Genomic DNA, 24,312 nt, shown 5'->3' on the forward strand with positions numbered 1-24,312 from the left:
AGCACTAGTATTCCCAAGAGTGGTAAAGCCTTTATATAGACAATAAGCATGGCAAATTCCTGAAAATTCAGGAGGGCCATTATGAATATTAAAGACTGACAATTCCTGGAGTAAGGAAAGTTGTTGAACTTGATATAATCCAGTATCCCTTTCATTTGGTGATACTCATGAATGGAACTTGCCTTGGCAAGCGTTGCTGTACATTTCTTCATTTATCCTTTTGTCCTTCAGTTTGCTTTATCTTTCCTTATGACATTGACTATAATTCCATTGCTAAATAATGCTTCAAAGAAGACATTTGCCAGATACTTCCATCTAGCTAGAATGAGAAAACAAGACTCCCTCCTGTTCAAGATAAAACATTAAATTTTTAAAAATTAATTTGTCTTAACTTAGGCACAAGTGTCTGAGACATGAACCTCACTTCTTTCCGTTGCAGATATACTTATTGGTTTGAAATTACGCTCTTTTTCCCCCACATTATTTAGGTTACCAAATTGAACATGATGAAGCACCACCAGACCTGGGATAGCAGTGAGAATCAGAACATTGTATCTATATTTCATGAGAAAAGGGAGACATTTGATCAAACTTTGTCCAACTACCAATGATAAAACATACCAGTGTCAGCTTCAATAATTACTGAAGAATAAGACTTATCTATAAATAATACTACATTTATTTCATTTTTAGCTTATTTCGTTTAAAAATTAATTCCTGCTACACAGTTCTTGGCACTAGGGAAGTATGCCAAGACTCGTTTCTTTAGAATGGAACATAAGTCTTTCAGGACATGCATATACTGTACTTCTCCAAATTTCTCCTAAGTTTAGGTATATGGATTTTATGTCCTTAGGTAGAGAATTTTACCATGCCTTATTCTTCTATATTTATATCTACATCAATATAGGTTTATTGGGAAGAATCTGTGCATATCTACAAGCTGACAGAGGGTGGCTTTGAGGATTTTTAGCCTAAATATGATTACATATTACAAAAAGCCCCACAACTATGTGGTTTTGAGTGTGATAACTCAACATGATATATGTACTTCTAGTTTGAGTCAAAGTGTTTTCTATTGAAAAATTTTAAGTTCATACAAAAGAATAGGGAGAAATCAAGTCTAAATTCAACTTTTCTTCCCTGAATTGATTGCTAAAAAATAGAAATAAAATTTTCAATATGCCTGACTCTATGAATTTACTCAATGAATTGGCACTGGGGCATAAAGGAGGACTAGACATTATCCTTGCTTTGAAGAAGCTCACCTAGGGGAATGTAAATGTGTACAGCTACTGTGGAAAACACTATGGACGTTCCTCAAAAAATTAAAAATAGAACTACCACAAAATCCACTTCTGGGTGGATTCTGCTGGATTTCCAGCAATTCCACTTCTGGGTATTCTTCTGCAGAAAATAAAAGCAAATGCTAATTTGAAAAGGTATGTGCACCCCTATATTCATTTAAGCATTATTTACAATAGCCAAGATATGGAAACAGCCTAGGCGTCCACTGATGGATGAATGGATAAAGAAGATGTGGTACACACACACACACACACACACACACACACACAACCATAAAAAAGAATGAAATTTTGCCATTTGCAACAACATGGATGGACCTAGAGAGTAGTATGCTAAGTGAAATAAGTCAGAGAAAGACAAATACCACATGATTTCACTTATCTGTGGAATCTAAAAAGCAAAGCAAATGAAGAAATAAAACAGAAACAGACTCATAGATACAGAGAACAAGTGGTTTCCAGAGGGGAGGAGAGTGAGGGAATGAGTGAAATAGGTAAGGGAGATTAAGAGGTACAAAGTTCCAGTTACAAAATAACTGAGTCATGGGGATAAAATGTACAGCATGGGGAATATAGTCAGTGATATTGTAATAACTTTGTATGGTGACAGATGGTAACTTGATTTATTGTGGTGATCATTTTGTAATATATAGAACTATCGAATCACTATGTTGTACACCTGGAACTAACATTTTGTTGAAAATCAATTACACTTCAATTTAAAAAAAAGTAAAAGGAAGCTCACCTACATGCAGAGATAAATAGCTATGCACGGATATTACCTGTTAGGTGCCATGGCGGGCAGGGGGTTGGGCATGTAGGCGAGCGAGGGCAAGATGCTGTGGGAACACCTAAGGGGGCACTTGCCTAACCCAAGATCAGGGATTCAGGCCCGGCTTCCTGGAGAAAGTCACATCTAAGTTAAGACTTCTGTATCTAACAGTGCTGGTATGATGAAGAAATTGAGATAAGAGCACCTGTGTCACCCTTAGTTAATTGAAAAAAGAATCTTTAATTGCTTTGTAGTGAGTAGTCTTTTTATGGCAGCATTTCTGGCTATCTGTGGATAGAAAAGAAGAAGGTGATGATGCTGTCTTTTTCTGGCTCTAGTTTGCTTTGTCTCATTTCTTTGTGTACTTTACTGATTTTTTCTGTGAACCCATACAGAGCCACATGAAAACTATCTCCACCCAGTTTAGTATCTGATCTTGAACAAGATATTTTTAGAGTCTTAGCTATGTGTTTGTGTGTGAGAGTGTATATGTAAGAGTAGTGCGTAATCCCAGCTTTGTTGGAGGGACTGCCTGATCTATGACCCCTTCTGCGAGAACTGGCCTTTCACCCAAAGGGCTGGCACTTAACGGTTGTGTCTGTCCACTGTGACCCTCTGAATCTGGCATATCCACAGTTCATTCTTTGTAGGACACTGACAGCAGAGACCCGTGGCCTAATATGGCCTGCTGATAAGTTTTGTAAATCAGGAAATTTCAGTGAAAACCTGGATTTCTACTATTACACAGCCAAAGTTGAGAAGCGGCAGGAACTCTGTTTGTTGTAGGCCCTTTAGTCCCAGCTCCTTGTTTCACACCTGGTCAGCTTCACATGTTTAATTACCTGCCTTACCTGGTAGGTATTTGAATTGGTAACTCCTTGCAGATAGTTGTGGCTGATTAGACCAGGTGTGGACTGATCTTGACCTTGGTTGGGTTAATCAGATTCTTTTCCTCTGGTCATTTTGAAGTGGTGTGCACTTGGTTTCCAGTTAAGCTGCAAAGAGACACAAATATTTGGTCGTGTCAATGCCAAAGCAGAGAAAGCACATCTTAAGGTAGAAGCAATAGGGTAAATGTTCTAGAAAGAAATAGAGATAACAAGATCCTATAGCCCCAGAATGTATCAATATTGGATCTGAATGGCCCCCCTCTTTCTGGCTCTGGTTCCTCATGAGACCTGGCTGTACTTCCTGTCCTATGTGCTATGGGATACCTCTAATTTCTGATTCTGACCCCCATTTTTCTTGAGCTCCACGGTGGATTTTTGTGTTTTTGTAACTAAGTGAATCCTAATTAAGAGGCTTGCACATGGTTTTTACGATATTTTTGTTTGAGTGTGGAAATGGAACTTTAGGTGTCCATCTAATTGTTACGAAAACTCTTAGTTGGATTAGAACAAAATCTTGTCATCATCGAGTAGGGTTTTTTTTTTAAAAAAAAAAAATACAGTTAGGGCTTCCCTGGTGGCTCAGTGGTTGACAGTCCGCCTGCCGATGCAGGGGACACGGGTTTGTGCCCCGGTCCGGGAAGATCCCACATGCCGCGGAGCGGCTGGGCCCGTGAGCCATGGCCGCTGAGCCTGCGCGTCCGAAGCCTGTGCTCTGCAGCGGGAGAGGCCACAACAGGGAGAGGCCCGCGTACCGCAAAAAAACAAACAAACAAAACAAACAAAAAATACATTTATTCATTTATTTATCACTGCGTTGGGTCTTCATTGCTGCATGTGGGCTTTCTTTAGTTGTGGTGAGCAGGGGCTACTCTTCACCAGTGCATAGGCTTCTCATTTCGATGGCTTCTCTTGTTGCGGAGCACGGGCTCCAGGCACGCAGGCTTCAGTAGTTATGGCTCAGGGGCTCTAGAGCGCAGGCTCAGTAGTTGTGGTGCGCGGGCCTAACTGCTCTGCTGCACGTGGGATCCTCCCAGACCAGGGCTCGAACCTGTGTCCCCTGCATTGGCAGGCAGATTCTTAACTGCTGCGCCACCACGGAAGCCCTTTGAGTAGGGTTTTGACCATTAGAAACCTCTGGGTTAAAGCCTTCCCTGAGAAGTTGTATCTATGCTTGAGATGCTTGAGATTCCACTGTGAAAAACTGATCCTGAATAAGCTAGAAAGTTGCCTGGCTTCTTAATTTTGATATTTTAAAATGAGCATTATGTAATATTTTATATTTATAAAACAGTATATTTGGAGCACAATAAACTAAACACCCATGAACCTACCATCCAATTTAAGAACTATAAATTACTCATGTGTTCCTTCCCTATATCTCAGCTCCTGTGTTTCCATTTTGATAGTAGCCATTATCCTGAAGGAATGGATGTACTGGATGCATTTTCCACTCATCCATCCTTTGCTTTTCTTTTCTCCTATAAAATAATTTTGCCACATGTGTATATATCTCTAAACAAGATATATTTTAGTTTTTGAGCATTATAAAAATGGCTTTATACCATATGTCAGTGCTTCCCAACTTCTTCACATCTTGGCATACACTGAACTTGAAAATATTGTACAGTGCCTTGGGATAAATGCTATTCATGTCCCACTAAAAGACTCTGGCCACTCCAGCTACTATTCACCCCCAGAACTCTGGCCACTCCAGCTACTATTCACCCCCAGATGCTCTCTTAAGACCTTTGTAACCGAGTCACTGAAGTACATAAGTTGGAAAGCACTGCTGTATGTAGTCTTCAGCATACGCTCTTTCCACTTTATTCTTTGTTTCTAAGATTTATCCCTGTAGATACTTATGACTGTAGGCCATTCCTTTTCAACACTGTATAATATTTTTCTGTGAACATAAAAGCATTTCCATTTTATTCTGGTTAGACCCCTTCTTTGCTTTTTATTTACCCTAGGGATCATACCAATCTACCATGACTCAGAGAAACCTGCTGAATTTGATTTCATGTTTTCCTAGGATTCAAAATGTTGCTTTTAAATTTTAGTTTTAAAAATCTGTTTAGTTTTATATTGGGTTTTGGAGTCTATGACAAGAGAGAATCAGTTTGAGAACTATTTAATTATATTATTAAGGCACAATAGCAATGTGTGCCAGTGAATCCACCTTCAGATCACTGGAAATTTAGTTTAGACAAGCAAATGAAGGAGTACTGAATTGTGAGTATTTCATAATAGCATTACTGTTCTTGATATTTAATATGTATTGGGATCTGAAATGAACTGTATGATTTAGTTAGGCAATGGCAAATATATTTCACTTCACGTTCCAAGTCCATCTTTTTGGCAGTGCTTCCCTTGAGTAGTACTGGAAAAGTGTTTAGTCTATGTCAGAGCTCTTGGTTAAGAATTCAGTGATCAGTTATTGATGTCTGCCCTGAGTATGCAAAGTGGAAATAAGGACATACCTGCTACACGTTTTCTTTCCCTAATCTAGTGTATCCATCTGCCTCTGTTTCTGTGATTATCTTGAAACCATCTTGATCATCTGATTAATACTTAATTTGTAGCTAACCCCTTTTGGAAAACAAAATTCATAATTAAAAAGTCAAAGAGCATCATATAGTTGTGCTATTTTCTCTGGTCGTTTATTATAGTCTCTAATTAACCTTCTCCACAGGATGCTTTTCTCACAAGTATCCAAAATACTCCACACCTTCGGTAAAGCATATTTTACTATCATTATTGAGCCCTAAATGGAAAATACATAAAATGCCCTTTAATATCCTTGGTCTTAGGGTTTTGAATTCAGCTTTACATAGATCTTATCCACTGTATTTTAAAACAATTAGAGTAACAAAGCTTCCTTAGACTTTCCAGAGCCTGTTAAATGTTATTTTTAAGGTAACATCTTTTCTTGTCCTTCATTTGTGAATATTTGGTCAGGAAATGGTCATAAAAAGCTTCAAATCCCAATTGAATAATGCGTTCTCCAAAGTAGCTGCCAAATGTAAATACCACTGATATACATTCATGCATATGATAGTATATAAATAACCAGGAAAGCATAGCAAAGGTCAATCAATTATGTATAGGTCAGAATGCTTTCTATCTGGATTGAGTCATTTTAGCAAATGACATCATGTGTCCTTCGGAGTCTATTGTGAAATGTGGCTTGAGTCATTATAGATTGGCTTCTTTTCTGGGTTACCAGGATGGCAGTGGTAAGGCTCAATAAATAAATGTATTGGACTCTGCAGGAGCAGATATGCATAATTAGGATGTAGTGATGAAGGCGTCTTATCGTGTAGAGAAACTTGGGCCCCATCTGCCAATTCCTAGTTTCTTATCCTCTTGGTTGATTTTTTTTTAAAGAACTTGAAGACAAAAGAGCTGGAAATGAGCCAGATGCTCTCTCTGTTTCTGTGATGGATATCCTTTCATGAAATTGCCAGCAGGGAATCAATAGTAATAAATCTGGCACCCTTCTAATCTCTTCTGACTTCACCATTGCTCTTCTGGAATGGGGCTACTAGGACCCTTTACATTTGGTTTATAATTTATACTTGATCTGATGTGGAATGGTCACACCAGATTGCCAGACTCTAGAGTGACTGGTGGGATGTGATGTTGTGTGAGGTGGCAAGGGATGTTGTCATTTTCCAGTTGGCACAATAGGAGCTGAATTTAGCTTATAGACCAAGTGGTGAAAGAAGCTGCCAAGTCCAGTCATTTCTGATTAGTCAGGGCTTGAGGAGGTAAATGTTACTTGACAAGAATTTAATGTGTGATTTTCCCCTTCCTTCAGTATATTTTGGAAATGTTAAAAAGTTATTGACTTTTTTTTAAAGTAGGATGACTTAGAATGAAGAAAGAGTCAAAATTGTTGCCATGTTTTATAGGCATCTATCATTGGGGACTAAGTTTGGTTCTGAGAGCTTGGAAGGAGGAAGATTTGGGCATCCTTAGCAAAGATGAAAGAAACTGGTTCTTGCTTAAAGGGAGGTTATAGTCTAGTGGGAAGATGGACATGCAAACAGATTGCCACAGTGTAAAATGGTAGCTGCTCTAGTAAGAGATACATGTAAATCTAGGCAGTATTGATATTTCTGTCACTTACTGATATTATTTTATCCCTTGTTTATTTGGGCCATAAATGGCTGAGATACATGCCTATATTTATTCCTATTATCAAGGTATATTGAGAGTGAATTTTCCAGCTTTCAAGATGACTAGCTTGTATTTTGCAATTGAGAGGAAATGTGGCTGCCCTGCTCTTGGAATGGTACTTATTATTCTTCACACAACCCAAAGCCTTAACTTCATTTCATTAAAACTCCATAGATTCCTAGGGGCTATTCTTTGATTATATCTACATGGACAATAAAACAAATGGTTAGGGGCTTCCCTGGTGCCGCAGTGGTTGAGAGTCCGCCTGCCGTTGCAGGTGACATGGGTTCGTGCCCCGGTCTGGGAAGTTCCCACATGCTGTGGAGTGGCTAGGCCCGTGAGCCATGGCCGCTGAGCCTGCGTGTCCGGAGCCTGTGCTCCGCAACGGGAGAGGCCACAACAGTGAGAGGCCCGCGTACTGCAAAAAAAAACCCCCAAAAAACCCAAATGGTTAAAAGATGAGTAAACAGATCAAGTTGCAGCTGTTTTTGGTGGTATCTAATAGTTGATTGTAAGGATTTGTCTTTCCCCCACTGTTGACTGAGAGGTCAGTCTGTGGTTATGGATCGATCAGCTGATTCAGTCTGGTATAGACAACAGAAGAAGGAGCCCCATCTGCCCCCCTTTTAATCAGGACAAAAAAAGCGCCAGCAAGCAGACTTCTGTTTATATCTCATTTTATAGAATCACCCCTAGCTTTAAGGGGGTGCTGGAGTAAGGGGGCTGTGAACAGAAAATGAGTTAGCTAATCAATTGCCAAACTTTCAATCTTATCCAAATAAGGCCATTGTCAATAAATCTGATAATACTATACCTTACTGTTTTTTCAATGTGTTTTTTCCCTTTAATAATACCATGAATATTTTTTCATGTTATTAAATATTCTGCTACATAACTTTCAATGTCTACATAATATTCCACTTGATGACTATACCATAGTTAATTTCAGCAGTCTTCTTTTGTTTGAAATGTAGGATTTTCAAGTTTTACTTCTATAAAATAAATAGTGTGGTGATGAACATCCTCATAGCTATTCTTTTTCAGAACTGTTTTGACCGTTTTTCTTTCTTTTTGATTTTTTTTTTCAGATCCTCAAGTAACAGTGATATTGATCCCCCCACCTTTTTTCAAATCTTCAAATAACAATGATATAAGTAAATAACCAGGTCTTAGGTAGTCTCTTTAAACAGAGTCTGGGGAGAAGAATTCTTCAATAAATCAGGTAACCTAGATTATATCTACCAGATGCAAAATATCCTATTGATTTTACTAAATCAGAGAAGCAGCTGGTAAATTCAGAGACAGGATAGGGAGGAGGGAAGTGGTCTGTTTTTTGATGGAACCAATTTAATCAGTTCAGTTAAAATGACTTTTGCAGCTCTGGTTAAGGGGATCTGGCAGTTTGCAGTTATGTTAATATTTAGAACCCCTCCAGCTTGAAAATGTATTTTCATCTGGTATTGTGTTCCTTTTTGTAAAAAGATTGTCAAATGAGAGTATAAAGGTAGTTCATCTCCCAGCTCATTTGTCAGAATGTATAGTAGGCATGTTGAGATCGAAAGCCTGGCATCCACGCCAGCTAGAAGCAGAAGCTACAGAGAAGTCTGGCTTCCAAGGGAGTAGTAGGGGAAATGCTGACACTAGCCCCTCTCCTGCCGTTATTGCTGTGGTCTTTGGGAGAGGATTAATGGTGCCTTCCCTTGTTTGAGTACTAACAGTGGATCAGCAAAGCTGAGCATAGGGCAGAGGGTTCTGGTACTTGCTGAGTACGTTACCTCTTATAACAGGGTTTTAAATGTCAATGCTTTTTACAATGTATATGAGGAATTCTGAGAAGCTGGCCCATATGCTTAGACTACATCCAACTATATGTTTCTATTTTTGATGTTGCAAAATATGGTTAATTTTTATGGTGAATATTTTATGGCCTGCTTTTTGTTATGTGCCAGACAAACTGAGGGCAATGGAAGCTGATGGGTGGTGAAGATAAAAGAGCAGTGTTGACCTTTTGGTAAATCATTCATCACACTGCTTCATCTGTAAGTGGTTTTCTAGCTGTAGCTCATGTTTGCTAATCACTACGTTTGACTCTCAGTTTTACAGGGATTGATTGTCTTGCTGTGGATTGCCTTTTCTTGTCTTCCTTTCTTTCCTTTTTTTTTTAAATTTTGGTTATTGTTATTATAACTATTTCATTACCTAGTAGTTCCTCCACCAGAGGGAGCTTGTGGACAGAGAGGCAATGGGAATTAATAATTCAGTTTCTTTTTGCTGCTCTTCATTGTGACTTGCAGGGTTTCTTCTCAGTAGCTGAGATGGACTTTAAGCATTCCATTCACCTACTCTCCTTTGAATCTTATTGATCCCAGTAAACTTAAGTTGCAAGATGACTGTCTTTGGCAGTGGCCAGAGAATAGAAGAGTTAACTGGGGTGCCTAGCACCAGGATGCTTTTTGGCTTACATGTTGATTAAAGTCCCATCAGGGGAAACCAAAGGGGAAAGCAAGAATAACTTCTTAGTTTAATGGATCAACTACTGGAAACTATGGAATTCATTACAGTGGAAGCTTAAATCTGTATCCTGGACCCGAAGTGATCCAAGGCTAATAAGCATCTGATAGAATACATCTCGCCAACATTGTGGACATCTATTGCTCTTTGTTTTTTGATCCTTTTGCCCGACTCTGGCCCATCCTTAGAGTTCAGAAGCATGGTTAATGTATAAGGCCCTCAGCCTACAAGATACAGAGTGAACATGTACTGGCATCTGGTGAGGACACTTAAGGGAAAGACTCTGCCTTAGGACCAAGAGAAATTAATGTTTGTCCACTAAGGAATCTGACCAGCTGTAGTGCCATGCTGATTAGCCCTGCAGAGGTTATTTCTTAATTATGTATTTTAGGGTTTATTAAAACAGGGACTGTGTCCCCTCTCTGGGGGCAGAGAATATTTTGATATTTTGATTGCAATAAAGTGGAAATTGAGAACACTAACAGACAGAAACTAATCAGAAGTGTTTTACTGTTCCTTTATTCCCAATCAAATGCACTGTCAAGCAATATCTAGATATTACCTGCACTCTGCCTGTCCCCTGCCTGAACCTGGGATTCTTCCACCGAGAGAGTGGTCCTGGATCCCACGTTGGCGTTGCTCATTTGGTTGATGAAGACATATTGACAGGGCTTCCCTGGTGGCACAGTGGTTGAGACACAGGTTCTTGCCCTGGTCCGGGAGAATCCCACATGCCGCAGAGCAGCTGGGCCCGTGAGCCATGGCCGCTGAGCCTGTGCATCTGGAGCCTGTGCTCCGCAATGGGAGAGGCCACAACAGTGAGAGGCCCACGTACTGAAGAAAAAAAAAAAAAATCATATTGCCAGAGTTGTTGTTGGTAAGTTTGCAGCCAGGCCTCTAAGGGTATGGCCATGGGGCCATTCTGGAAGTGTGTTTGTGTGTGTGTGTGTGTGTGTGTGTGTGTGTGTGTGTGTGTGTGTTAGGGTGGCCGTGGTGGTGCATGACCCTTTTTTATTATTTTGTGAAGGCACAAATCATAGGCCTATGGCTGCGGCCAATCAGAATACTTCTACCTCATTTTGGATAACAAAGAACATGTTCTTATATGTTCTTCTAGTCTTTTATAGAAAAGAAAGAAACATAATTTCTAAACAACAGCATCTTTTAATGGGGAATTTTCAGAAGTAACTTTTTTTTTCCATTTGTTAGAGATAGAAAGCCAGTCTTTGGGGAAGGGACACTTAGATCCCAGAAAAATAGGCAATAGCCACAGTCTATTAATAACAGGGGCTTCTCATGAGAAGGAATAATTCTTACATGGTGGTGACATTTTACACTTTGAAGGAGATTTTCTCAAGTGTCTTCCATAGTAATATGGTACAGAAGTTGGTTTCAGGAGGAGGCAGAAATGACTTAAGATGAATTTTTGAAATCCTGCTTATTGAAAATGCTGGTGCTGTTGAGTGTTACTTCTCTCATCTTCCTTCTCCAGAAACACCAACTTACCTAGAGTCACACCTACCTTTGCCCCTTTTCTCAAGACTTGAACATTAAGAAGAATTTCCTGTGTCTTCAAATTCAAATTTATTTCTAAATGTTCCCTTCACCTTTTACTCTTCTCCACTGTAGAATACGGTAGTCACTAGCCACATGTGGCTATTTATGTTCAAATTAATTTAAATTAAACAAAGTGAAGATTTCAGTTCCTTAGTCACAATGGCCTCATATCAAGGGCTTGATAGGCACATGTGGCTATTGGCTATCTTACTGGACAGTGTCACTATACAACATTTCCATCATCACAGGAAGTTCTGCTGGACAGTGCTGCTCTGATACTCTTGGCTACCCACTAAGGATATTGCTTCTCTGTCACTCTCTCAGGTGGTGTGTGGGTTTTTTTCAGTGTCTGGCGTGGAGTTGGTGTCTTCTTTTCATCCTCATCGTCACTTCTAGACAGCTTCTTTTTTCTTCATCCACAGAAGTACTTTTAAAGCATGTGGGATCAGCCTATCCTACTGCCTACTACTCCTCTGTATTTATTGATGATTTTATTCCCTAACTCACTGTCTTTGTGCCCATCACTCTCCTGCCATCATTCTAGGTAAGAATGTCCACATAGATTACTCATATCTGGCCTCTCAGTTCCTTGAAATTCTCACTTGCAAATGTCACTTTCTCTACCTCATGGTCAGTGGCCAGTGGCTCTCAATCTAGGAGGTACTTCTCTCCTTGGGAGCATTTGTAAATGTGAGCAGTCCTACTGGCCTTTAGAGGGCAGGAGCTAAGGATGCTAAATGTCATTCAGTGCATGAGACAGTCTAGGCAATGAAGAATTATTTCACCCCAAATGCCGTAGTGCTCTTGTTAGGAAACACTGTGCTAACCTTCTAAAACAATGTACATATCTTAATTAAAAATACTTTATTGCTAAAAAATGCTAACCATCATGTGAGCCTTCAGTGAGTTGTAGTCTTTTAACTGATGGAGGGTCTTGCCTCCGTGTTGACGGCTGCTGACTGATCAGGGTGGTGGTTGCTGGAGGTTGGGGTGGCCGTGGCGATTTCTTAAAATAAGTCAACAGTGAAGTTTGCCACATCGATTCCCTCTTACTTTCATGAGCAATTTCTCTGTACTATGCAGTGCTGTTTGATAGCATTTTATTTCCAAGTTGGGCTCAATCCTCTCAAACCCTGCCACTGCTTTATCAACCAAGTTTTGTAATATTCTAAATCCTTTCTTGTCATTTCAACAGTCTTTACAGCATCTTTACCAGGAGATCTTTTCTATTTCCGGAAACCATTTTCTTTGCTCATACATAAAGAAGCAACTCCTCATTTGTTAAAGTTTTATCATGAGGTTTCAACGATTCAGTCACATCTTCAAGCTCCACTTCTAATTCTAGTTCTCTTGCTATTTCTACCACATCTGCAGTTACTTGCTCCACTGAAGTCTTGAACCCCTTGAAGTCATCCGTGAGGGTTGGAATCAATTTCTTTCAAACTCCTGTTAATGTTGATATTTTGACCTCTTCCCATGAATCACAAATCTTACTGGCATCTAGAATGGTGAATCCTTTCCAAAAGGTTTCCAATTTACTTTGCCTAGATCTGTCAGAAGAATCATCATCTGTGGCAACTGTAGTCTTAACAAAAACATATTTCTTAAATAATGAGTTGAGGACTTCCTTGGTGGCGCAGTGGTTGAGAGTCCGCCTGCCGATGCAGGGGACACAGGTTCATGCCCCGGTCTGGGAAGATCCCACATGCCGCGAAGTGGCTGGGCCCGTGAGCCATGGCCACTGAGCCTGCGCGTCCGGAGCCTGTGCTCCGCAACGCGAGAGGCCACAACAGTGAGAGGCCCGCGTATCGCAAAAATAATAATAATAATAATAATAAAAATGAGTTGAAGGTCAAAATGACTCCTTGATCCATGGGCTGCAGAATGGATGTTGTGTTAGCAGGCATGAAAATATAACATTAATCTCATTGTACATCTCCATCAGAGCTCTTGGGTGACCAGGTGTATTGTCAATGAGCAGTAATATTTTGCAAGGAATATCTTTTTTGAGCAGTAGGTCTCAACAGCGGGCTTCAAATATTCAGTAAATCGTGTTGTAAACAGGTGTGCTGTCATCCAGGCTCTCATCCATTTATAGAGCACAGGCAGAGTAGATTCAGCATAATTCTTAAGGGCCCTAGGATTTTTGGAATGGTGAATGAGCATTGGCTTCAATTTAAAGTCAGTGACTGCATTAGCCCCTAGCAAGAGAGTCAGCCTGTCTTTTTTTTTTTTTTAAGATTTATTTATTTTATTTATTTGTGGCTGCGTCAGGTCTTAGTTGCGGCATGTATGATCTTTGTTGAGGCATGCGGGCTCTTCATTGTGGTGCGCGGGCTTCTCTCTAGTTGTGGTGTGCAGATTTTTCTCTCTCTAGTTGTGGCATGCAGGCTTCTCTCTAGTGGTGGCGTGCGGGTTTTCTCTCTCTAGTTGTGGTGCACAGGCTCCAGGGCACATGGGCTCTGTAGTTGTGGTGCACGGGCTCCAGAGCACGTGGGCTCTGTAGTTTGGAGCACACAGGCTCTACCTGATACACGGGAGCTCAGTAGTTGTGGCATGTGGGCTTAGTTGCCCCACAGCATGTGGGATCTTAGTTCCCTGACCAGAGATTGAACCCCTGTCCCCTGTGTTGTAAGGCGGATTCTTTACCACTGGACCACCAGGGAAGTCCTCAGCCTATCTTTTGAAGCTTTGAAGTCAGGCACTGACTTTTCCTCTCTAGCTATGAAAATCTTAGGTGGCATCTTCTTTCAATATAAGGCATTTCATCTGCATTGAAAATCTGGTGTTTAGTGTAGCCATCTTCATGAATTATCTTAGCTAGATCTTCTGTATAACTTGCTGCAGCTTCTATATCAGCACTTGCTGCTTTACCTTGTACTTTTATATTATGGAGAAGGCTTCTTTCCTTAAACCTCATGAACCTCTGCTAGCCTCAAACGTTTCTTCTGCAGCTTCCTCACCTCTCTCAACCTTCATAGAATTGAGAGTTAGGGGCTTGATCTGGATTAGGCTTTGACTTAAGGGAATGTTTTGGCTGGTTTGATCTTCTATCCAGACCGCTAAAACTTTCTCCATATCAGCAGTAGGGGTACTTGGCTTTTTTAGCATTTATGTGTTCATGAAGGAACACATTTAATTTCCTTCAAGAACTTTTCCTTTGCATTCACAACCTGGCTAACCGTTTGGTGCAAGAGGCCTAGCTTTTGGCCTCTCTCAGCTTTCGACATGCCTTCCTCAATAAGCTTAATAATTTCGGGCTTTTGGTTTAAAGCGAGAGATGTGCGACTCTTCCTTTCAGTTAAACACTTGGAGGTCATTGTAGGGTTATTAGTTGGCCTAATTTCAACATGGTTGTGTCTCACGGAATAGGGATGCCCGAGCAGAGGGAAAGGGACGGGGGAACTGCTGGTCAGTGGAGCAATCGGAACACACACATTTTTTGATTAAGTACACTGTCTTATATGGGTACAGTTTGTGGTGCCCCAAAACAATTACAATAGTAACATCAAAGATCACTGATCACAGTGATAATAGTGAAAAAGTTGAAGATGTTATGAGAATTACCAAAATGTGACACAGAGACATGAAGTGAGCAAATGCTATTGGAAAAATGGCACCAATAGACTTGCTCATTGCAGGATTGCCACAAACCTTCAATTTATAAAAAGCACAATATCTTCTAAGCACAATAAAGCAAAGTGCAATAAAATGAGGCATGCCTGTATTCATTTCTCCTCTCATGCCCTCACTTCCCTCCTTACCCAGCTTAGGTGCTATGGTCAGTCTCTCCTTTGCTTGTCTCTCTGTGTCCTGTTTACTGGCATGACTCTGACTCTTTGTCTACTTTGGACCTGAGTTCAGTTGAATGGAGAACACAAAACTATGCTGAACGGCATTACTTTGAGTTTATGTCCACAAATTTCAAGTGTATCCTCTTCTCTATTTAGCAATCCTTCATCATTTGCTTAATACTTCTGACTCTGTGAGGCAACAGTTTTACACCTTCACCTGTACCTCAGACCTCCAACTCCCATCCCCAATTCTCCCCTCAGCTGATTCCTTCACTTCATTTTTCATTGGTGAAATAGAAACAATGAGAGTAAATGACCTCATCTCCTCCAGCAAATCTGCACTGACTCTGTTTCTGCACCTGCTGTCTTGGTCCAGCTTCCGGTACTCTACATGAACTCTATGGAACCCTGTAGTAGCTCCCTATTGTCCTCAGAATAAATCCAGTCTCTCTGCCATAGCCTCAAGGCCCTTCAAGACTGGGCTCATGCTTGTCTTTCTCACCATGTCTACTATGACTCTCTTCTTTTGTCCCCGAGTTCTGGTCACACTGGTTTTCTTGCTGTTCTTCGTGTATGTCAAGCTTATTCTCACCTCAACATCTTTGTGTTTGCTGTTGCTTCTGTCTGGAAGTCTTTTCCCGTAGATATTTCTATGCCTTGCTTCTTCTTCGTTACACTCAGGCTTCTGCTCAAATGTCATCTCCTCAGAGAATCCTTCCTTGACCACTCTGCCCACAATAGTTGTCCTTCTCCCCCATCATTCTCTTAACTCCTTACCCTGCTTAAATTTTTTTCCACAGGACTTATCACTACCTGACATAATATTATAAATTTGTGTTAATTTGTTTATCTGAATATAACTTTATGAGGGTAGGGATTTTGCCTGTCTTTTTTGCTTCTGTATCTTCAGGGCCTAGAACAGTATTTAGCACTCATTATCTATTGGTTAAGTATTTGACACATTTTTTATAAATGAATATTGAATAAAGTATAGTGACTATGGTGACAAAGCCTTTTTTTATTTGTCACGCTATTACTGTTCTGAGGCAAGGACGACTCAGTTCTCTCACCACTTTTCTCTATTGGAAAGATTGGGAAACCTTTTGTGCAGTGTCGCATAATATCATTGGGCTTTCGTTTGATATAAACACATCATTTACATATTAATTCTGCCTTTGTTCTTTTCTCATTAGCCCATAACAATTAAAAGAGACCATTACTCTGCCACACTGTGGGTTTTTATGATGTCATGTCAAAGTCTCCATTAATTAAATAACTTAATAAATTAAAGCCTTATTCGATGACAGTATCTTTCAATTGCGAATCATCTCCACTAAAGAGCACAATGGCAGACGTGGGACAATTTTAGCATTAGGACATGCCAACCTAACAGCCAGATGTGCTTATTGACACAATGAAAGTTAAAAACTGTCACTTTAGGTGATCATTTGGTGCCAATGACACTGCGAACAGGATAGTCGATGGGGTAAAAAAAAAGACAAACTCAGGCACTGCTATTGGAAGGCACAGCTCAATTATCAGATTGTCATTTAGATTTTTTAGAATGTTAATTGGATAAAATCACAAATTGAAAAATAAAGTGTTTGGAACTATAAGACTGTGTCTTCAGGTTTCGGTTCAAGAGAGATTGATGTGCAGGGTAACATTCAAACTTCTTAATTTATAATGCAAGGTCCTCATTTAACTGGAATGTGAATTGGAGTGGAAGATAGTAAGACAAAGGCAGGGAGACCAAGGATACTAATGTAACTATCTAAGGAAGAGATGCTAAGAGATGGGGTTGGGAAGAAGAGATGTAGGAAAGGAGGAGAAAAGATGAAAGCTGCATCATATGGAAGTAAAAAAAAAAATGGGGGAGAGTGAAGTACAGCAACATCAGAGGTAGATGACAAATGTATTCTTTTATATTCTTGTTCCAGGTAAAGACATAGAGTAGTGGACTGGCTGCCTTAATTTGGAAATTTTTGTGTGTTACTTGTGTAAGGATTAATTAATTACCTTATAGCTTTAAGAGAGTATGGTTTGCTAATGTGTCTAAGTGACTTATTGAGAATAGCTAAATTATGAGCCTAAGCTAGATAAAGTCATGCCTTCTGTGGTGTGTAGACTTGGTACATTTGGATAATTCCTGACTTTTGGGAAAGTGTAAATCAATCTCATGGTTGAAATAAAGCCAAATACACCAGGAATCACAACAAACATAAAGAAGATTCATTCTGTGTGTCAATAGACACAGATTTTTAAGTTGCATGGGGAAGAAGAAACAGTTACACTCTCTTTACACACTGTTTATAAGGAATACCCCTATTAAGAATAATGGCATGGGAAGATTGAAAGAAGATAGATGGAAATTGATATAATATACCATGCAAATACCTTTCAAAAGAAGGCGGGTGATACTGTATTAATATCAGACAAAATGTACTTTAAAAAATGTTATTATAGATAAAGAAAGGCATTATTTAATGATAAAAGAACAATTCACCAGAAAGATATATTAATCCTGAACCTGCATTATTACCTAGTCACATCATGTCAAAAATATATAAAGTAAAAATTGACCATATCACTACGAGGTATTGAGAACATAGGTAATCATGATTGGGAGGGTTTTTAAAAATATTTATTTATTTGTTTATTTAATTTATTTGGTTTTGCCGGGTCTCAGTTGCAGCAGGTGGGCTCCTTAGTTGTGGCTCACGGGCTCCTTAGTTGCGGCTCGTGGGCTCCTTAGTTGCGGCTTGCCGGCTCCTTAGTTTCAGCATGTGGGCTCCTTGGTTGTGTCAGGTGGGCTCCTTAGTTGTGGCTTGAGGGCTCCTTAGTTGCAGCACGTGGGTTCCTTAGTTGCGACAGGCGGGCTCCTTAGTTGTGGCATGCAAACTTTTAGTTGCAGCATGCATGTGGGACCTAGTTCCCTGACCAGGGTTCAAACCTGGCCTGCATTGGGAGCTCAGAGTCTTAACCACTGTGCCACCAGGGAAGTCCCCATAATTGGGAGTTTTAAACATTTTCTCTAAGACACTGAAAAATCAAATAAACTAAACAAATTAGAAAGGATAAAGAAGATTTAAATAACATAACTGATTAGCTTGATTGAATAGACATACATAGAACTCTGAACTCCTGAATTCCACTACCAGAGAATATATACACATTGAAAGCCTTACCACTGATTGCTAAAAATTATATTTCCTCTTATCTCGGAAGAAAAAATATTAGGAGACCAAAAACAAGTAGACCTCAAAAACTTTATACATTTGGAAACAAGATCATACTTCTAAACCTTGTCAAAGAAAAGTGATGATAGAAATTAGTTGATACTCTTTTAAATCTTGTGGGTTACAATTAAAGAGGTACATAAAGGAAAATTTATAGATTAAAATGCATATATTTGAAATGAAGGAGGACTGATAATTAGTGAGTTAAGCATTCAACCAAAAAATTATAAATGATAGCAGAGTAAACCAAAATAAAGCAAAGGGAGAAGATAATATGAAGTACTGCAAAAAGAGATGAAATAGAATACAAAGGAATAGCAGAGAAGATCGACAAAGCAAAGGATGATTCCTTGAAAGACTAACTAAACACATCTGGCAAACTTGATCAGCTACAGAGACAAAGACAGAAGGAAGGAAAGAGAGTAAGAGTGACAGAGAGAACACAAATAGTATTAGAAATGAAAATAGGGACCTAATATATGTATAATAGAGAATAAAAGGTCAAAAGAATGTACTGTGAGTAACTTCATGGTAATATATTTAAACATACATTTTAATAAATAGGGGTGCCCAATACATTTATGATACATACATTCTAAGCTCATGTCACAACAGGAGACTGAGAAACATGATTTCTAACTGAGTTTGAATAAATGAATGGAAGAGAAAAATCATTCACTCATATGAAACGTATTTATGGACATCTGCTATGTACTGGGAATTGTGCTGGTGCTACTTTATGTTTTCATGAGGGGGATGGACATTAAACAAATCATTACAAAAACAGATATTTACAGTTGAGGTAAGTGCAGTATAGGAAAGTTTAGAGCATTTAACAGGGAACTTAATCTTATTTGGGCAAAGGGCAGATTAGCAAAGGTTTCCTGAAGAAGTGACATTTAATCTGGGACTTAAATAATGGGTAGGAGTTACCCAAGCTAGAAGGGGTTACAGGGTCCAAAGACATAGATCATAGAGTGGATGGTTAGAAAGGTGTGAAAATCGGTTTCAGCAGTTGTCTTTGGAATATGGTAAGGATTTATACAAGCCAAATACATTAAATTCACATGTCTAAGTAGAGCACAAACATATTTCCCCTTCTTAATAGCTTTATGTAGATGCTTAAGAATGTAATCTGTAAAGAAAGTATTAAAACAAGGATGGGAAGGAAATAAACCAGCTTCATTCAGAGTAGTGGTTGCTTCTAGAGGAAGGAGAGCAGAGGAGGCTTCTGCATCCATCCCTTGTTAATGGTGATTCCCTTCCTGAAAGGGAGGATAAGGTAAGCCACAATCATGAGTGTGCTAATTTCTTTAAGTGTTGGCCTTATCTGAAATGGAGACCTCAATTATAAAACATCAGGCAGAAAATCACAGAAGAGAAACTTAGAGATGCTATTCTGAAGGGAGCAGTGGTTTAGACAGTACTACTCAAAATGTGAAGAGGGAGGTCAGACATTGAGAGTAAGGATTTAGGACTGCCTTGTCCAGCACAGTAGCCACTAGCTGCAGGTGGCTATTGAGTACTTGAAATGTGGTCAGTCTGAATTGACATACTGTAAGTGTACAATACACTCTGGATTTCGAGGGCAGTATTAAAAAAGAATGTAAAATATTTCAATAATATTTTCTGTTGAAGTATAGATGATTTACAATATTAGTTTCAAGTGTACAACATAGTAATTCAATATTTTTATAGAGTTTACTTCACTTAAAATTATTATAAAATATTGGCTATATTCCCTGTGCTGTGCAATATATCATTATAGCTTATTTATTTTATACATAGTAGTTTTTGCCTCTTAATACCCCTACCCCTTTTATGCCCCTCCCTGCTCTGGTAACTGCTAGTTTGTTCTCTATATCTGTGAGTCTGTTTCTGTTTTGTTTTATTCATTTGGTTGTTTTACTGGGTTGACCAAAAAGTTCATTTAGGTCTTTCCACAAGAGTGTATGGAAAAATCTGAACGCACTTTTTGGCCAACCCAATATTTTTTAGATTCCATGTAGAAGTGGTAACATATAGTATTTGTCATCAACAATATTTTTATATTGATTATATTATATGAAATGATAAGATTGTGGATATATTGGGCTACATTAACATATTATTAAAATTAATCTCACCTGTTTCTTTTTACAGTTTTTAACATGGCTAGTAGAAAATTTAAAATTAAACATGTGGCTGACATTTTATTTCTGTTGGACAGTGCAAGTTTAGAAACTTTTATAGCAATTTGGCATTGCCACAATATCCAAGTGTATGTCTCATCAGCCCACAACATATTGGAAAGGAATAATACAGTCAACTAGTATTTCATCACAGATAATTAGTGAAGCACTGCTTGAAACCATTCATATCTTCCAAAGTGTTTAGACACTATGCTTACTATAGGAAGATGCGTATATTGTCAATTTCTCAGAGGTCTGTGAAATAGTCCAAGGAGGCAACTCTTAAATTGATGTGGCCTCCTGAGTATGAAAAAAGTGATTGATAAAGATGTTATCATATAACCCTTCAGATTTGCTTGTATTTATTTTCAATTGCATAACTTGTATATTGGAGTTGGACAGAATATAATAAAAACTGTGGTCAATAATACATCTTTAAAAGTCCAATTGAAAGACCAGTTTGGCATCAACTAGTTTTTTTTTTTTTTGAGAATTGAAAAAACAGGGAGTGGGGAAGCTCATATCTCAAATTAGTTACATTGCAGCATTGATAATATACTTATGTAATTGTCTTCCTTAGATTTTGTTCTATAAAATTGACTTATTTTTCATCAGAATGGGCTAGTTAACATTGGACTTGGAATTGGCACAGGTGAGCTTGTGATTTACAGGGCAATTTTTCTCATCAAAACCTGGGCAGAACCATATATTTTAAAACCAATATTTATTTTACAATGGGAAGATGGAGCAGATTAAAGGAGCATAAAACAATGATAAATCACCCAATCTTTATCCCATAGAAAATCTTTTAAATGGCTCTTTAAAGTAATGGCAATAAAACCGGCTCATAGAGTTTGTATTTGGATGGCTTTCTAGCATATGGTATAGTCATGTAGATTAAAATCTAATTAACGAGGAATTTGTAAATATTCAGACGTGGTCTGTGTGATTCTTTTTCAGTGAAAAGTTAAGTGTGTTTTTTCCATAGCCAAGTTTCTGAGTCTTTCTCATGAGTAAAGGGAATCCAGCCTCAAATTTTTAGCTGTTTGAAATCAAAGGCCAAAGAAATGAAATATCTTTTAGTCTTTTTATTTAATAATCAATTTTTATATTAAATGTTTAAGAACATGTTTATCTATGTTTACTATAGATTATTATACAAGAAAGGAATTTTTATAACATCTTGTTTGATTTGGTTCCCATTTATATCTTAAGTTACAGTAATTTCTGTGGTTAAAAACAATGGAGTTAAATTTCTGTAATAGTATTCTTTAACACTATTCTAATGATAAGTGGACTTGTATAGAACCTTTGGACTGATTAAAAAATGCTAAAGAGTAGAAGACATTTGAAATGGATGAGATCTGCTTGTAATCATGGTGAATTTTACAAATGGGGAGTCTGTGTCCTGTGGATGTTCCATGTGGGTGTTGTGTCTCTACCTAACTGAAGACTCCAGGTCAGCAGTTGGCAAACTTTTTTGTAAAGGACCAGAGGCTAAATATTGTAGGCTTGTTGGGTCCATATTCCAACTATTCAACTTTACTGTTATTGGGTGAAAGCCACCGTAAGTAATATATAAATGAATGGGTGTGTGCACACTCTCTGACCCAACAATTCTATGTCTAGCAATGTTCCCTAAGGAAATAATCAGAGACTTTGGCAAAGAAGCATGTACAAGAGTATCTGTCATGATATTACTTTATGACATGGAAAGCTATTTATGGGCCCTGGTTAATTAAAAGAAAAGCAGCAAAACAATGTAATATGTGATCCTACTTTGATATAATGTATGTACAAACCCATATATTAGGTTGGATCATGTGAAATTAATGTTAAATGGCTGTTTTTTATCTGCAAAATGAAAGTTTTATATGGTCAACCTAAGAAAGAGACTGAAAGATTATCCACCTGTAATTTCTTAGGTGGAAGAAATAGAATAATTTTTATTCTACTCTTTTTCATATGTTCATTTGTTACAAGGAATATATTTTACTTCACAGTGAGAAAATGATGCAGGTTTTTTAGGACAAAAGAAGGATTTTGCCATTCAAATTGTGGGTACATTGCAATGGAAATGCAGAAGGCATGTGCGTGTAGTCCTCTCTGGAGGAGATGTGTCTCCTGTGAGGAACTAGGAGCTTTGTTTTGTTGACAAGGCCATTCCTGTTATGGCAGTGGATACAGGGAACTGCAGCCAGCGCACGTTGTGTATTTTCTCCCATTGGTTGACTCCATTCCCCTTGATGCCATTTAGCATTCAGTTCATCAAATGAACTCCTCTTGTTCAGATTGCTTTCACATCAAATTTCTGTCTGGTTAGGATTTGGCTTTGCATGGAGGACATCTTCAGGAAGGGAACGTTCTGGTCATTCTGACGTCTGTGTGGCAGTTGTATTACAAATTGTAGACTTCTACTTCAATATTTTGGGTTCATGCTGCTGGACTCGTGAGCTTTGTTTAATGAAGTCCTCCTCCTGAGAGAGGGATTCTGTCTTGTGTGCTGAGAACTCCAAGGCCCAGGATGCCAAAACCTAGTGAAGGAACTTCCTAAGGTATAGATGACCTTCAGCTGGCTCTCTGGGGAGGGAGCCTGCTGCCCTTCCTCAGATGGCATTCTATATTTCTGCACAGTAAGTTGCTTGAGTCTTTTCTTATTTGAAACTTTGCCCCTTTCCAGCTCTCAAGTTCTGCACTTCTTCAATTTTTCTCTCTTCAACCCCTTGCTTGCTCCGTTTTCCTCACTGTTTCTTGTCACCAGGCAGAAACACAATGGGGAGAGACTGGTACACAAGAGACGTTTTGCTGCTGGTATTTAACTTTCTCCTGAAGTTTTTGTTGGATGACATTGATTCTAGTGCAAAGGGCGCTCAGCTTTGGAGCAGACCTGTAGAGAAATAGAGTCCCTCAGGCCTGCTGTGAGGCTAGAATCCCCTTGTCCCAGCAACAGGGATTGGCATTTGTGTGGGACAGTGGGACATGCCCCTGATGCCGGGAACTTCTTGCAGTGACAATCAGCGTGAAGAAAAGCGGTGGACCATTTCTCCACCTGAGGGAGGCAGACATTTTGTGAGCTCACATGTTTTTCTCATCAGACTCTGAAAGGGCGTTTTACTGTATTTTGATACAATGTTCAAACTACACATTAGGGGTAATTTCTGCCTTATTTGGAGCACCAGTCAGAATGATCTTATCTCCATCAGAGGACATGAAGAGGCCTCTATATCTGACACTACTTTGTTAAAGAGAAAATATTTTCCCAGAAGGCAAAAGTTACTGGCTAAATACAGCCCCAAATCAAAGATCTTTTCTGCCAAGAACTCTTATGTCAGCTTTCTTTTTCATAAATTAATGTGGATCTGTGGAATTTACATTTCCTACAAATTGTTTACCCATTTTCCCTTTTCATAAGGTGAGAAAAGATCCTAATTCAAGATACATTCTGTCACTTTGGAGGCTGATTGGGGATGAGAGTTTTTTAGTATTCAAAGAAATCCCCAAAACAATTGGTAAAACTGCTTGTAGAATTTGATGTTACACATCTTGAGGAAGATTTAAGTCTGAAAATTTAAAAGACTTCAATTCACAAAGTGTTGATTGCATCATTTTGCTTAGTAGTACAGTTAAGTCATTTTTAAAAAGTCAAGTGAATACGTTTTGGCCTCATCAATGAAATGTACCAAGAACCATAAAGTAGTGAAATGGTGTTAAGAAAAACAACATTTCATTTTTTCTTTGTATTGAAAAAAGTGAAAATTACCCTCTTTCCCTTTGAGTTCATGCTACAAAAGCTTATAAATTTTATGTTGGGTATTTAGATGTTTATGTGAGGGGAGCTCAATTTATAAATCTGAATGCTAACAATATGATGATTAATTTTAGAAAATTG

General features: G+C 38.7%; 1 pseudogene; it reads right to left on the minus strand.

Moving 5' to 3' along the window:
* The window catches only part of LOC136129534 (tigger transposable element-derived protein 1-like), a 58,595-nt pseudogene extending 44,056 nt beyond the window's left edge, over positions 1–14,539 (minus strand).
* Positions 14,540–24,312: the final 9,773 nt, after the last annotated feature.

The sequence above is a fragment of the Phocoena phocoena genome, chromosome 10 (genome assembly GCF_963924675.1).
Source record: "Phocoena phocoena chromosome 10, mPhoPho1.1, whole genome shotgun sequence".
Classification (NCBI taxonomy): Eukaryota; Metazoa; Chordata; class Mammalia; order Artiodactyla; family Phocoenidae; genus Phocoena; species Phocoena phocoena.